Source organism: Dendrobates tinctorius, unplaced genomic scaffold (assembly GCF_039654945.1).
Source record: "Dendrobates tinctorius isolate UK_male_01 unplaced genomic scaffold, ASM3965494v1 ptg000350l, whole genome shotgun sequence".
NCBI classification, from domain to species: domain Eukaryota; kingdom Metazoa; phylum Chordata; class Amphibia; order Anura; family Dendrobatidae; genus Dendrobates; species Dendrobates tinctorius.
This window is the reverse complement of record NW_027362016.1, coordinates 2156864-2170536: the sequence shown is the minus strand read 5'-3', so window position 1 is coordinate 2170536 and position 13673 is coordinate 2156864. Positions and strand designations below refer to the sequence as shown.

At 36.4% G+C, this 13673-nt stretch overlaps 3 non-coding genes across 3 annotated transcripts; all 3 read right to left on the bottom strand.

The window, feature by feature from the left end:
- Window positions 1–2842: 2842 nt before the first annotated feature.
- Window positions 2843–2925, bottom strand: TRNAL-CAG (transfer RNA leucine (anticodon CAG)). The gene has a single exon. It is a non-coding gene; the product is annotated as a tRNA-Leu (tRNA).
- A 7420-nt stretch (window positions 2926–10345) lies between these two features.
- TRNAF-GAA (transfer RNA phenylalanine (anticodon GAA)) lies at window positions 10346–10418 on the bottom strand. Its single transcript has one exon. It is a non-coding gene; the product is annotated as a tRNA-Phe (tRNA).
- Window positions 10419–13238: 2820 nt separating this feature from the next.
- Window positions 13239–13321, bottom strand: TRNAL-CAG (transfer RNA leucine (anticodon CAG)). The gene has a single exon. It is a non-coding gene; the product is annotated as a tRNA-Leu (tRNA).
- Between the last annotated feature and the right edge of the window lie 352 nt (window positions 13322–13673).

The window sequence follows — 13673 nt, the reverse complement described above, 5'->3', positions numbered from 1 at the left end:
CTCCCAACTGAGATATTTCGGCCATATCTATACATTTTCTAGGGGGTTTGACACTCTGCAAATGTCAAGTGTCACACCTGGAGGGATATATTATAATTTTTCATTTGACTGTTTTTTGAAGCATGATTTCTATTTGAAACGCCTTCCATTTTGCTGTACATATTTAATAACATTCATTAACTATTTGTGAATGAGTAGAAAAAGACAGCAATTTTGCCATTGAATTTTTACATTTTCAGTTTGTCTCCATGCACCAGTATAATTCTGACCCTGTGCTTCTAGAATAGGTCATGGTCGCACATAAAACACAATTTGCATGCATAATGTTACATCAAGTTTTATTTTTTATGAGATGCAAACAATTGGAGCAAAAAAGAGACAAAAATTTAGAGAAAATATTTTATTGATTGTTAAAAGTGAGACTATTTGTCCCAAAATGTGCTGAAACATGTCAGAATGACATGGGCATTTCACATTTTTTAAACTATGATTACCTATTTGTTAAGTTTTTGTTTATTAAGTATCGTTATGGTCTATTGATGTATGAGGTGAAAACTATGAAAGTAGACTTACCAGCAAATCCGTTTCTAGATATATTTCATGACAGCACTGTAGAAGGTTGATTCCCTACCCTAATAGGGACAGAGAACACAAAGAGGTGAAATAGTCCCTCCTCATTGACTGTCCAAAGGATTTTTCTAGTGCCAAAAGAACAACAGATACGCACAAAAAATCTGTTTGATGTTCCTAGAGTTCTTTTTTGAGAGGACAAATTCAGATTCACTCCAAAGACTCTCAGGAAATTTTTCAAAACCACATTACATGAAGATAAAGTTTCTTGAAATTAAATGTTGATGTCAGAAGTGGGATTTAAACCCACGCCTGCAGGGGAGACTGCGACCTGAACGCAGCGCCTTAGACCGCTCGGCCATCCTGACTTAACTTAACTCCTTCCATGCTAGTCAGCAGAAATGTTACCATTTCTTGTGATTAAAAACTTGTCACACCACCCCAAAAAAGTCAATAAATAACATTTTTTATATGCGTACTTTTCGTCTGCATTAATTTTTAAACCTCCATTTATTTTGTTTGGATATTAGAAATGTTAGATTTCTCACAAATGCGGTGATGCACCACATTTCTTCAGAAACTACTGTTTGGCCACACAGCAGGGCTTTGAAAGGAAGAGCCCTATTTGGGTTTTGCAATGCAGATTTTGCAGGAATACCTTGCAGATGAAATTTGCAGAGTACCAAAACAGCAGAAAACCTCCCAAAGTGACCACATTTTAGAAATTATTTTGCACAATGAGTTAATCAACACCTGCAATTACTATTGTCAGCCTATAGGTGTTTTCACTCTGAACCATCCAGCATTGCAAGTATGCCAGTTTAGTGCCCAGCTTTTGCTTGCAGAGACAAGCAACCCATACATTTTTAAGTGGGCTCTACTCACTGGAGCAATGTCAAATATGTAGATGCTTTGTCTCACCATTAAAGTAGAAACCTCCTATATTTCAAATTAAAGATGACGGACCTGTGTGGAGCTTGTGTTTTTTGCCTTTTTGACTTTGTCCACAGCATATTTTTTAAGGACATTTGTCTCAGTAATGCCTCAGTGTTTCAAAGTCAAACAAGCTGACTATAATCATTCAGCTAGTGTCTGATAAGTGCTGTCTGTTTCAGCTATCAGGTTACCTTTTAATCCTCTTACAGCTAAGTCAATCTGAAATAAAACAAAATAGAGGAAAAATTACTAAAAAACATTCATGTGTTCAAAAGGAAAAAGTTACCGTTTCTCAAATTTTTAACATTTTGTTTTCTGTAGATAGTTAAGATTTTTAGGCCTTTTGATCATGATCAGTCCATGTGCTTTGTTTAATATCTCCTTAAAAAGTAAATGGTGAAGAAAAAGCATTTTGCCGAAACCCGGGACCTTTAGATCTTCAGTCTAACGCTCTCCCAACTGAGCTATTTCTGCCATATCTATACATTTTCTGGGGGGTTTGACACTCTGCAAATGTCAAGTGTCACACCTGGAGGGATATATTATAATTTTTCATTTGACTGTTTTTTGAAGCATGATTTCTATTTGAAACGCCTTCCATTTTGCTGTACATATTTAATAACATTCATTAACTATTTGTGAATGAGTAGAAAAAGACAGCAATTTTGCCATTGAATTTTTACATTTTCAGTTTGTCTCCATGCACCAGTATAATTCTGACCCTGTGCTTCTAGAATAGGTCATGGTCGCACATAAAACACAATTTGCATGCATAATGTTACATCAAGTTTTATTTTTTATGAGATGCAAACAATTGGAGCAAAAAAGAGACAAAAATTTAGAGAAAATATTTTATTGATTGTTAAAAGTGAGACCATTTGTCCCAAAATGTGCTGAAACATGTCAGAATGACATGGGCATTTCACATTTTTTAAACTATGATTACCTACTTGTTAAGTTGTTGTTTATTACGTATCGTTATGGTCTATTGATGTATGAGGTGAAAACTATGAAAGTAGACTTACCAGCAAATCCGTTTCTAGATATATTTCATGACAGCACTGTAGAAGGTTGATTCCCTACCCTAATAGGGACAGAGAACACAAAGAGGTGAAATAGTCCCTCCTCATTGACTGTCCAAAGGATTTTTCTAGTGCCAAAAGAACAACAGACATATGCACAAAAAATCTGTTTGATGTTCCTAGAGTTCTTTTTTGAGAGGACAAATTCAGATTCACTCCAAAGACTCTCAGGAAATTTTTCAAAACCACATTACTAAGTTTTGTTTGACCTCATCTAATCAATAAAGATAAAGTTTCTTGAAATTAAATGTTGATGTCAGAAGTGGGATTTGAACCCACACCTCCAGGGGAGACTGCGACCTGAACGCAGCGCCTTAGACCACTCGACCATCCTGACTTCGATATGCAGTTGGAACTTAACTCCTTCCATGCTAGTCAGCAGAAATGTTACCATTCCTTGTGATTAAAAACTTGTCACACCACCCCAAAAAAGTCAATAAATAACATTTTTTATATGCGTACTTTTCGTCTGCATTAATTTTTAAACCTCCATTTATTTTGTTTGGATATTAGAAATGTTAGATTTCTCACAAATGCGGTGATGCACCACATTTCTTCAGAAACTACTGTTTGGCCACACAGCAGGGCTTTGAAAGGAAGAGCCCTATTTGGGTTTTGCAATGCAGATTTTGCAGGAATACCTTGCAGATGAAATTTGCAGAGTACCAAAACAGCAGAAAACCTCCCAAAGTGACCACATTTTAGAAATTATTTTGCACAATGAGTTAATCAACACCTGCAATTACTATTGTCAGCCTATAGGTGTTTTCACTCTGAACCATCCAGCATTGCAAGTATGCCAGTTTAGTGCCCAGCTTTTGCTTGCAGAGACAAGCAACCCATACATTTTTAAGTGGGCTCTACTCACTGGAGCAATGTCAAATATGTAGATGCTTTGTCTCACCATTAAAGTAGAAACCTCCTATATTTCAAATTAAAGATGACGGACCTGTGTGGAGCTTGTGTTTTTTGCCTTTTTGACTTTGTCCACAGCATATTTTTTAAGGACATTTGTCTCAGTAATGCCTCAGTGTTTCAAAGTCAAACAAGCTGACTATAATCATTCAGCTAGTGTCTGATAAGTGCTGTCTGTTTCAGCTATCAGGTTACCTTTTAATCCTCTTACAGCTAAGTCAATCTGAAATAAAACAAAATAGAGGAAAAATTACTAAAAAACATTCATGTGTTCAAAAGGAAAAAGTTACCGTTTCTCAAATTTTTAACATTTTGTTTTCTGTAGATAGTTAAGATTTTTAGGCCTTTTGATCATGATCAGTCCATGTGCTTTGTTTAATATCTCCTTAAAAAGTAAATGGTGAAGAAAAAGCATTTTGCCGAAACCCAGGACCTTTAGATCTTCAGTCTAACGCTCTCCCAACTGAGCTATTTCTGCCATATCTATACATTTTCTGGGGGGTTTGACACTCTGCAAATGTCAAGTGTCACACCTGGAGGGATATATTATAATTTTTCATTTGACTGTTTTTTGAAGCATGATTTCTATTTGAAACGCCTTCCATTTTGCTGTACATATTTAATAACATTCATTAACTATTTGTGAATGAGTAGAAAAAGACAGCAATTTTGCCATTGAATTTTTACATTTTCAGTTTGTCTCCATGCACCAGTATAATTCTGACCCTGTGCTTCTAGAATAGGTCATGGTCGCACATAAAACACAATTTGCATGCATAATGTTACATCAAGTTTTATTTTTTATGAGATGCAAACAATTGGAACAAAATAGAGACAAAAATTTAGAGAAAATATTTTATTGATTGTTAATGTTAAAAGTGAGACCATTTGTCCCAAAATGTGCTGAAACATGTCAGAATGACATGGGCATTTCACATTTTTTAAACTATGATTACCTACTTGTTAAGTTTTTGTTTATTAAGTATCGTTATGGTCTATTGATGTATGAGGTGAAAACTATGAAAGTAGACTTACCAGCAAATCCGTTTCTAGATATATTTCATGACAGCACTGTAGAAGGTTGATTCCCTACCCTAACCCTCTGTCAGGCGCAATAGATCTGACAGGCACACAGTAATTAGTTTCACTTCTCTCTCCTTGCCCACTTATCAGAAAACCCCACCCCTCCTAGTTATCTCCTGACTCTACAGGCTCTGTGAAACCTGATATCACAGTGACTCAGCAGACCTTCTAGTGAGCAGATATCAACACTTTGGCTTCTCAGGCACATTGCGCCTGATTTCAACACAAATTGAAAGGTTAGTATTTTCTTTTTTTATTCATCACGATTGTGTATTTAGCTTGTTTTATGAAGGATTAATGCTAAGTTAGTGTACATAAGTACTGTTTTCTTAGACAAAAGGAGGGTGGCTTCTAAGGCACATTGCGCCCTAACACATACTCTTTCTCTCTTGCTTCAGATTTTCTGCTGCAATGGCCAGAAAACAGTATGATTCATCTAAACCCCTTCATTTAGAAGAAATGAAGATTTTTTTGTTAGAAGATGATGAGGAAGAACCAGCAGTAACTGAGGATTTAGAGGAATCTAGTGACATTTCATCTGAAGATGAGGTAGCAGAATGTAACACTGATTCTGGAACAGAGCAGGATGGTGATGACACTGATACAGAGGAAACAGACACAGATCTAGCTTATTATTTGGGCAAAGATAAAAATACAAAGTGGAACAAAAAGGCACCCAAGAACAAACAGCGCAGAGAATCCCACAATATTATTACACACCTTCCTGGAGTTATTGGAAGTGCTAGAAAAGCTAAAACTGCAGTGGAATGTTGGAGTAATCTAATTACAGATAGCATGTTGGAAACTATTGTTCGGTTCACTAACCAGTATATTGACACAATCAAAGAGCAATTCTCCAGAGAGAGGGACATCAAAAACACTGATGTGATTGAACTCAAGGCATTTATTGGCTTGTTATACCTAGCTGGTGCTTTCAGAGCAAATAGGCAAAGTTTGGAGGAGCTGTGGGGGACAGACGGTGATGGCATCGAAAAATTCAGCCTTGTGATGAATCTGAAACGATTCAAAGTCCTGATCCGTTGCCTCCGTTTCGATGATCGAAGTACCTGGACAGAATGAAAAGGTTATGACCGGCTTGCACCAATTCGGGACATATTTCAACAATTTATTATGAATTGTCAAAAAAACTATTGCCCGGGGCAAAACCTCACTATTGATGAGATGCTTCCAGGTTTCCGTGGAAGATGTGGTTTTCGGCAATATATACCATCAAAGCCAAACAAATATGGAATTAAAATTTTTGCCATGGTTGATGCAAGGATGATGTACACTATGAACATGGAAGTTTATTGTGGAAGACAGCCACCAGGTCCTTTCAATGTGAGCAACAAGCCTAGTGATGTGGTAAAGAGAATTGCTGAGCCAATGTTTGGATCTGGTCGAAATATCACTGCTGACAACTGGTTTACTGACTTTGATCTGATTGATTTTTTAAAAACGAAAAAGCTGTCATATGTGGGAACTGTTAGAAAAAACAAAAGGCAGTTGCCGCCAGATTTTCTATATACAAAAGGCAAACAACAGTATAGCACTATGTTTGGGTTCAGTAATGGAAAGATTTTAGTTTCTTACATCCCACGCGAGAGGAAAAATGTGATTTTGGTCTCTTCATTACATAATGATTACACCATTGATCCAGAGTCTGGGGAGCTAAGGAAACCAGAAATCATAACTTTTTATAATTTGACCAAAAGCGGCGTTGACACTGCTGACCAAATGTGTGGCAATTTCAATGTAAGTCGAAATACCAAACGCTGGCCGATGGTAATCTTCTTTACAATGCTGAATGTGGGTGGCATCAACTCACAAGTAATTTACCTCGGTAATGAACTTAAACAAATGCGCAGAAGAATGTACCTAAAACAATTGGCTAATGAACTGGTGAGTGGAGAGCTAAGCCTAAGAAGTACAAAGACGGTTGGAATGCCCCTTGCCCTGCAACACCGGTTGAAGAAATATCGTCCCAAGGACGTTCCAGAACAAACACCGACTCTATCACCTTCTAAAAGACGCAGTTGTACTACCTGCTCATTTGTATCTGGTTTCAGAAGGCTTTCTAAATATGACTGCAAAATATGTAAAGAATCAATCTGCCTTTCCCATGCAACTTTCGTCTGCCAGCCTTGCTTTTCTAAGTGTACCTGTGCTGCTTCTGCTGCAATTGAAACCACTGAAGATGAGTAGAAAATAATTAAGTAACATCTAAGTGCAATATCCTTTAAGTTTTTTTCCATAATTTTATATTTAAGCAATAGTTAAGTAAAGATAACTGGAGCCTATTTGGCGGTACTACCGAAAAGTGGTACTTTTAGTTTTAATAAGTTTATGGTAAATAAATGTTTTTTTTTGCATCTGATTTGGTGTAATCTCTTTTAATACATTCCTATGAAGGACAGAGAACACAAAGAGGTGAAATAGTCCCTCCTCATTGACTGTCCAAAGGATTTTTCTAGTGCCAAAAGAACAACAGACATATGCACAAAAAATCTGTTTGATGTTCCTAGAGTTCTTTTTTGAGGGGACAAATTCAGATTCACTCCAAAGACTCTCAGGAAATTTTTCAAAACCACATTACTAAGTTTTGTTTGACCTCATCTAATCAATAAATGAAGATAAAGTTTATTGAAATTAAATGTTGATGTCAGAAGCATCTCCAGGAGAGACTGCGACCTGAACGCAGCGCTTTAGACCTGAACGCAGCGCCTTAGACCACTCGGCCATCCTGACTTTGATATGCAATTGGAACTTAACTCCTTCCATGCTAGTCAGCAGAAATGTTACCATTCCTTGTGATTAAAAACTTGTCACACCACCCCAAAAAAGTCAATAAATAACATTTTTTATATGCGTACTTTTCATCTGCATTAATTTTTAAACCTCCATTTATTTTGTTTGGATATTAGAAATGTTAGATTTCTCACAAATGCGGTGATGCACCACATTTCTTCAGAAACTACTGTTTGGCCACACAGCAGGGCTTTGAAAGGAAAAGCCCTATTTGGGTTTTGCAATGCAGATTTTGCAGGAATACCTTGCAGATGAAATTTGCAGAGTACCAAAACAGCAGAAAACCTCCCAAAGTGACCACATTTTAGAAATTATTTTGCACAATGAGTTAATCAACACCTGCAATTACTATTGTCAGCCTATAGGTGTTTTCACTCTGAACCATCCAGCATTGCAAGTATGCCAGTTTAGTGCCCAGCTTTTGCTTGCAGAGACAAGCAACCCATACATTTTTAAGTGGGCTCTACTCACTGGAGCAATGTCAAATATGTAGATGCTTTGTCTCACCATTAAAGTAGAAACCTCCTATATTTCAAATTAAAGATGACGGACCTGTGTGGAGCTTGTGTTTTTTGCCTTTTTGACTTTGTCCACAGCATATTTTTTAAGGACATTTGTCTCAGTAATGCCTCAGTGTTTCAAAGTCAAACAAGCTGACTATAATCATTCAGCTAGTGTCTGATAAGTGCTGTCTGTTTCAGCTATCAGGTTACCTTTTAATCCTCTTACAGCTAAGTCAATCTGAAATAAAACAAAATAGAGGAAAAATTACTAAAAAACATTCATGTGTTCAAAAGGAAAAAGTTACCGTTTCTCAAATTTTTAACATTTTGTTTTCTGTAGATAGTTAAGATTTTTAGGCCATTTGATCATGATCAGTCCATGTGCTTTGTTTAATATCTCCTTAAAATGTAAACGGTGAAGAAAAAGCATTTGGCCGAAACCCGGGATTGGACCAGGGACCTTTAGATCTTCAGTCTAACGCTCTCCCAACTGAGCTATTTCGGCCATATCTATACATATTCTGGGGGGTTTGACACTCTGCAAATGTCAAGTGTCACACCTGGAGGGATATATTATAATTTTTCATTTGACTGTTTTTTGAAGCATGATTTCTATTTGAAACGCCTTCCATTTTGCTGTACATATTTAATAACATTCATTAACTATTTGTGAATGAGTAGAAAAAGACAGCAATTTTGCCATTGAATTTTTACATTTTCAGTTTTTCTCCATGCACCAGTATAATTCTGACCCTGTGCTTCTAGAATAGGTCATGGTCGCACATGAAACACAATTTGCATGCATAATGTTACATCAAGTTTTATTTTTTATGAGATGCAAACAATTGGAGCAAAAAAGAGACAAAAATTTAGAGAAAATATTTTATTGATTGTTAAAAGTGAGACCATTTGTCCCAAAATGTGCTGAAACATGTCAGAATGACATGGGCATTTCACATTTTTTAAACTATGATTACCTATTTGTTAAGTTTTTGTTTATTAAGTATCGTTATGGTCTATTGATGTATGAGGTGAAAACTATGAAAGTAGACTTACCAGCAAATCCGTTTCTAGATATATTTCATGACAGCACTGTAGAAGGTTGATTCCCTACCCTAATAGGGACAGAGAACACAAAGAGGTGAAATAGTCCCTCCTCATTGACTGTCCAAAGGATTTTTCTAGTGCCAAAAGAACAACAGATACGCACAAAAAATCTGTTTGATGTTCCTAGAGTTCTTTTTTGAGAGGACAAATTCAGATTCACTCCAAAGACTCTCAGGAAATTTTTCAAAACCACATTACTAAGTTTTGTTTGACCTCATCTAATCAATAAATGAAGATAAAGTTTCTTGAAATTAAATGTTGATGTCAGAAATGGGATTTGAACCCATGCCTCCAGGGGAGACTGCGACCTGAACGCTGCGCCTTAGACCGCTCGGCCATCCTGACTTCGCTATGCAATTGGAACTTAACTCCTTCCATGCTAGTCAGCAGAAATGTTACCATTTCTTGTGATTAAAAACTTGTCACACCACCCCAAAAAAGTCAATAAATAACATTTTTTTATATGCGTACTTTTCATCTGCATTAATTTTTAAACCTCCATTTATTTTGTTTGGATATTAGAAATGTTAGATTTCTCACAAATGCGGTGATGCACCACATTTCTTCAGAAACTACTGTTTGGCCACACAGCAGGGCTTTGAAAGGAAGAGCCCTATTTGGGTTTTGCAATGCAGATTTTGCAGGAATACCTTGCAGATGAAATTTGCAGAGTACCAAAACAGCAGAAAACCTCCCAAAGTGACCACATTTTAGAAATTATTTTGCACAATGAGTTAATCAACACCTGCAATTACTATTGTCAGCCTATAGGTGTTTTCACTCTGAACCATCCAGCATTGCAAGTATGCCAGTTTAGTGCCCAGCTTTTGCTTGCAGAGACAAGCAACCCATACATTTTTAAGTGGGCTCTACTCACTGGAGCAATGTCAAATATGTAGATGCTTTGTCTCACCATTAAAGTAGAAACCTCCTATATTTCAAATTAAAGATGACGGACCTGTGTGGAGCTTGTGTTTTTTGCCTTTTTGACTTTGTCCACAGCATATTTTTTAAGGACATTTGTCTCAGTAATGCCTCAGTGTTTCAAAGTCAAACAAGCTGACTATAATCATTCAGCTAGTGTCTGATAAGTGCTGTCTGTTTCAGCTATTAGGTTACCTTTTAATCCTCTTACAGCTAAGTCAATCTGAAATAAAACAAAATAGAGGAAAAATTACTAAAAAACATTCATGTGTTCAAAAGGAAAAAGTTACCGTTTCTCAAATTTTTAACATTTTGTTTTCTGTAGATAGTTAAGATTTTTAGGCCATTTGATCATGATCAGTCCATGTGCTTTGTTTAATATCTCCTTAAAATGTAAACGGTGAAGAAAAAGCATTTTGCCGAAACCCGGGATTGGACCAGGGACCTTTAGATCTTCAGTCTAACGCTCTCCCAACTGAGCTATTTCGGCCATATCTATACATTTTCTAGGGGGTTTGACACTCTGCAAATGTCAAGTGTCACACCTGGAGTGATATATTATAATTTTTCATTTGACTGTTTTTTGAAGCATGATTTCTATTTGAAACGCCTTCCATTTTGCTGTACATATTTAATAACATTCATTAACTATTTGTGAATGAGTAGAAAAAGACAGCAATTTTGCCATTGAATTTTTACATTTTCAGTTTGTCTCCATGCACCAGTATAATTCTGACCCTGTGCTTCTAGAATAGGTCATGGTCGCACATAAAACACAATTTGCATGCATAATGTTACATCAAGTTTTATTTTTTATGAGATGCAAACAATTGGAGCAAAAAAGAGACAAAAATTTAGAGAAAATATTTTATTGATTGTTAAAAGTGAGACCATTTGTCCCAAAATGTGCTGAAACATGTCAGAATGACATGGGCATTTCACATTTTTTAAACTATGATTACCTATTTGTTAAGTTTTTGTTTATTAAGTATCGTTATGGTCTATTGATGTATGAGGTGAAAACTATGAAAGTAGACTTACCAGCAAATCCGTTTCTAGATATATTTCATGACAGCACTGTAGAAGGTTGATTCCCTACCCTAATAGGGACAGAGAACACAAAGAGGTGAAATAGTCCCTCCTCATTGACTGTCCAAAGGATTTTTCTAGTGCCAAAAGAACAACAGATACGCACAAAAAATCTGTTTGATGTTCCTAGAGTTCTTTTTTGAGAGGACAAATTCAGATTCACTCCAAAGACTCTCAGGAAATTTTTCAAAACCACATTACATGAAGATAAAGTTTCTTGAAATTAAATGTTGATGTCAGAAGTGGGATTTAAACCCACGCCTGCAGGGGAGACTGCGACCTGAACGCAGCGCCTTAGACCGCTCGGCCATCCTGACTTAACTTAACTCCTTCCATGCTAGTCAGCAGAAATGTTACCATTTCTTGTGATTAAAAACTTGTCACACCACCCCAAAAAAGTCAATAAATAACATTTTTTATATGCGTACTTTTCGTCTGCATTAATTTTTAAACCTCCATTTATTTTGTTTGGATATTAGAAATGTTAGATTTCTCACAAATGCGGTGATGCACCACATTTCTTCAGAAACTACTGTTTGGCCACACAGCAGGGCTTTGAAAGGAAGAGCCCTATTTGGGTTTTGCAATGCAGATTTTGCAGGAATACCTTGCAGATGAAATTTGCAGAGTACCAAAACAGCAGAAAACCTCCCAAAGTGACCACATTTTAGAAATTATTTTGCACAATGAGTTAATCAACACCTGCAATTACTATTGTCAGCCTATAGGTGTTTTCACTCTGAACCATCCAGCATTGCAAGTATGCCAGTTTAGTGCCCAGCTTTTGCTTGCAGAGACAAGCAACCCATACATTTTTAAGTGGGCTCTACTCACTGGAGCAATGTCAAATATGTAGATGCTTTGTCTCACCATTAAAGTAGAAACCTCCTATATTTCAAATTAAAGATGACGGACCTGTGTGGAGCTTGTGTTTTTTGCCTTTTTGACTTTGTCCACAGCATATTTTTTAAGGACATTTGTCTCAGTAATGCCTCAGTGTTTCAAAGTCAAACAAGCTGACTATAATCATTCAGCTAGTGTCTGATAAGTGCTGTCTGTTTCAGCTATCAGGTTACCTTTTAATCCTCTTACAGCTAAGTCAATCTGAAATAAAACAAAATAGAGGAAAAATTACTAAAAAACATTCATGTGTTCAAAAGGAAAAAGTTACCGTTTCTCAAATTTTTAACATTTTGTTTTCTGTAGATAGTTAAGATTTTTAGGCCTTTTGATCATGATCAGTCCATGTGCTTTGTTTAATATCTCCTTAAAAAGTAAATGGTGAAGAAAAAGCATTTTGCTGAAACCCGGGACCTTTAGATCTTCAGTCTAACGCTCTCCCAACTGAGCTATTTCTGCCATATCTATACATTTTCTGGGGGGTTTGACACTCTGCAAATGTCAAGTGTCACACCTGGAGGGATATATTATAATTTTTCATTTGACTGTTTTTTGAAGCATGATTTCTATTTGAAACGCCTTCCATTTTGCTGTACATATTTAATAACATTCATTAACTATTTGTGAATGAGTAGAAAAAGACAGCAATTTTGCCATTGAATTTTTACATTTTCAGTTTGTCTCCATGCACCAGTATAATTCTGACCCTGTGCTTCTAGAATAGGTCATGGTCGCACATAAAACACAATTTGCATGCATAATGTTACATCAAGTTTTATTTTTTATGAGATGCAAACAATTGGAGCAAAAAAGAGACAAAAATTTAGAGAAAATATTTTATTGATTGTTAAAAGTGAGACCATTTGTCCCAAAATGTGCTGAAACATGTCAGAATGACATGGGCATTTCACATTTTTTAAACTATGATTACCTACTTGTTAAGTTGTTGTTTATTACGTATCGTTATGGTCTATTGATGTATGAGGTGAAAACTATGAAAGTAGACTTACCAGCAAATCCGTTTCTAGATATATTTCATGACAGCACTGTAGAAGGTTGATTCCCTACCCTAATAGGGACAGAGAACACAAAGAGGTGAAATAGTCCCTCCTCATTGACTGTCCAAAGGATTTTTCTAGTGCCAAAAGAACAACAGACATATGCACAAAAAATCTGTTTGATGTTCCTAGAGTTCTTTTTTGAGAGGACAAATTCAGATTCACTCCAAAGACTCTCAGGAAATTTTTCAAAACCACATTACTAAGTTTTGTTTGACCTCATCTAATCAATAAAGATAAAGTTTCTTGAAATTAAATGTTGATGTCAGAAGTGGGATTTGAACCCACACCTCCAGGGGAGACTGCGACCTGAACGCAGCGCCTTAGACCACTCGACCATCCTGACTTCGATATGCAGTTGGAACTTAACTCCTTCCATGCTAGTCAGCAGAAATGTTACCATTCCTTGTGATTAAAAACTTGTCACACCACCCCAAAAAAGTCAATAAATAACATTTTTTATATGCGTACTTTTCGTCTGCATTAATTTTTAAACCTCCATTTATTTTGTTTGGATATTAGAAATGTTAGATTTCTCACAAATGCGGTGATGCACCACATTTCTTCAGAAACTACTGTTTGGCCACACAGCAGGGCTTTGAAAGGAAGAGCCCTATTTGGGTTTTGCAATGCAGATTTTGCAGGAATACCTTGCAGATGAAATTTGCAGAGTACCAAAACAGCAGAAAACCTCCCAA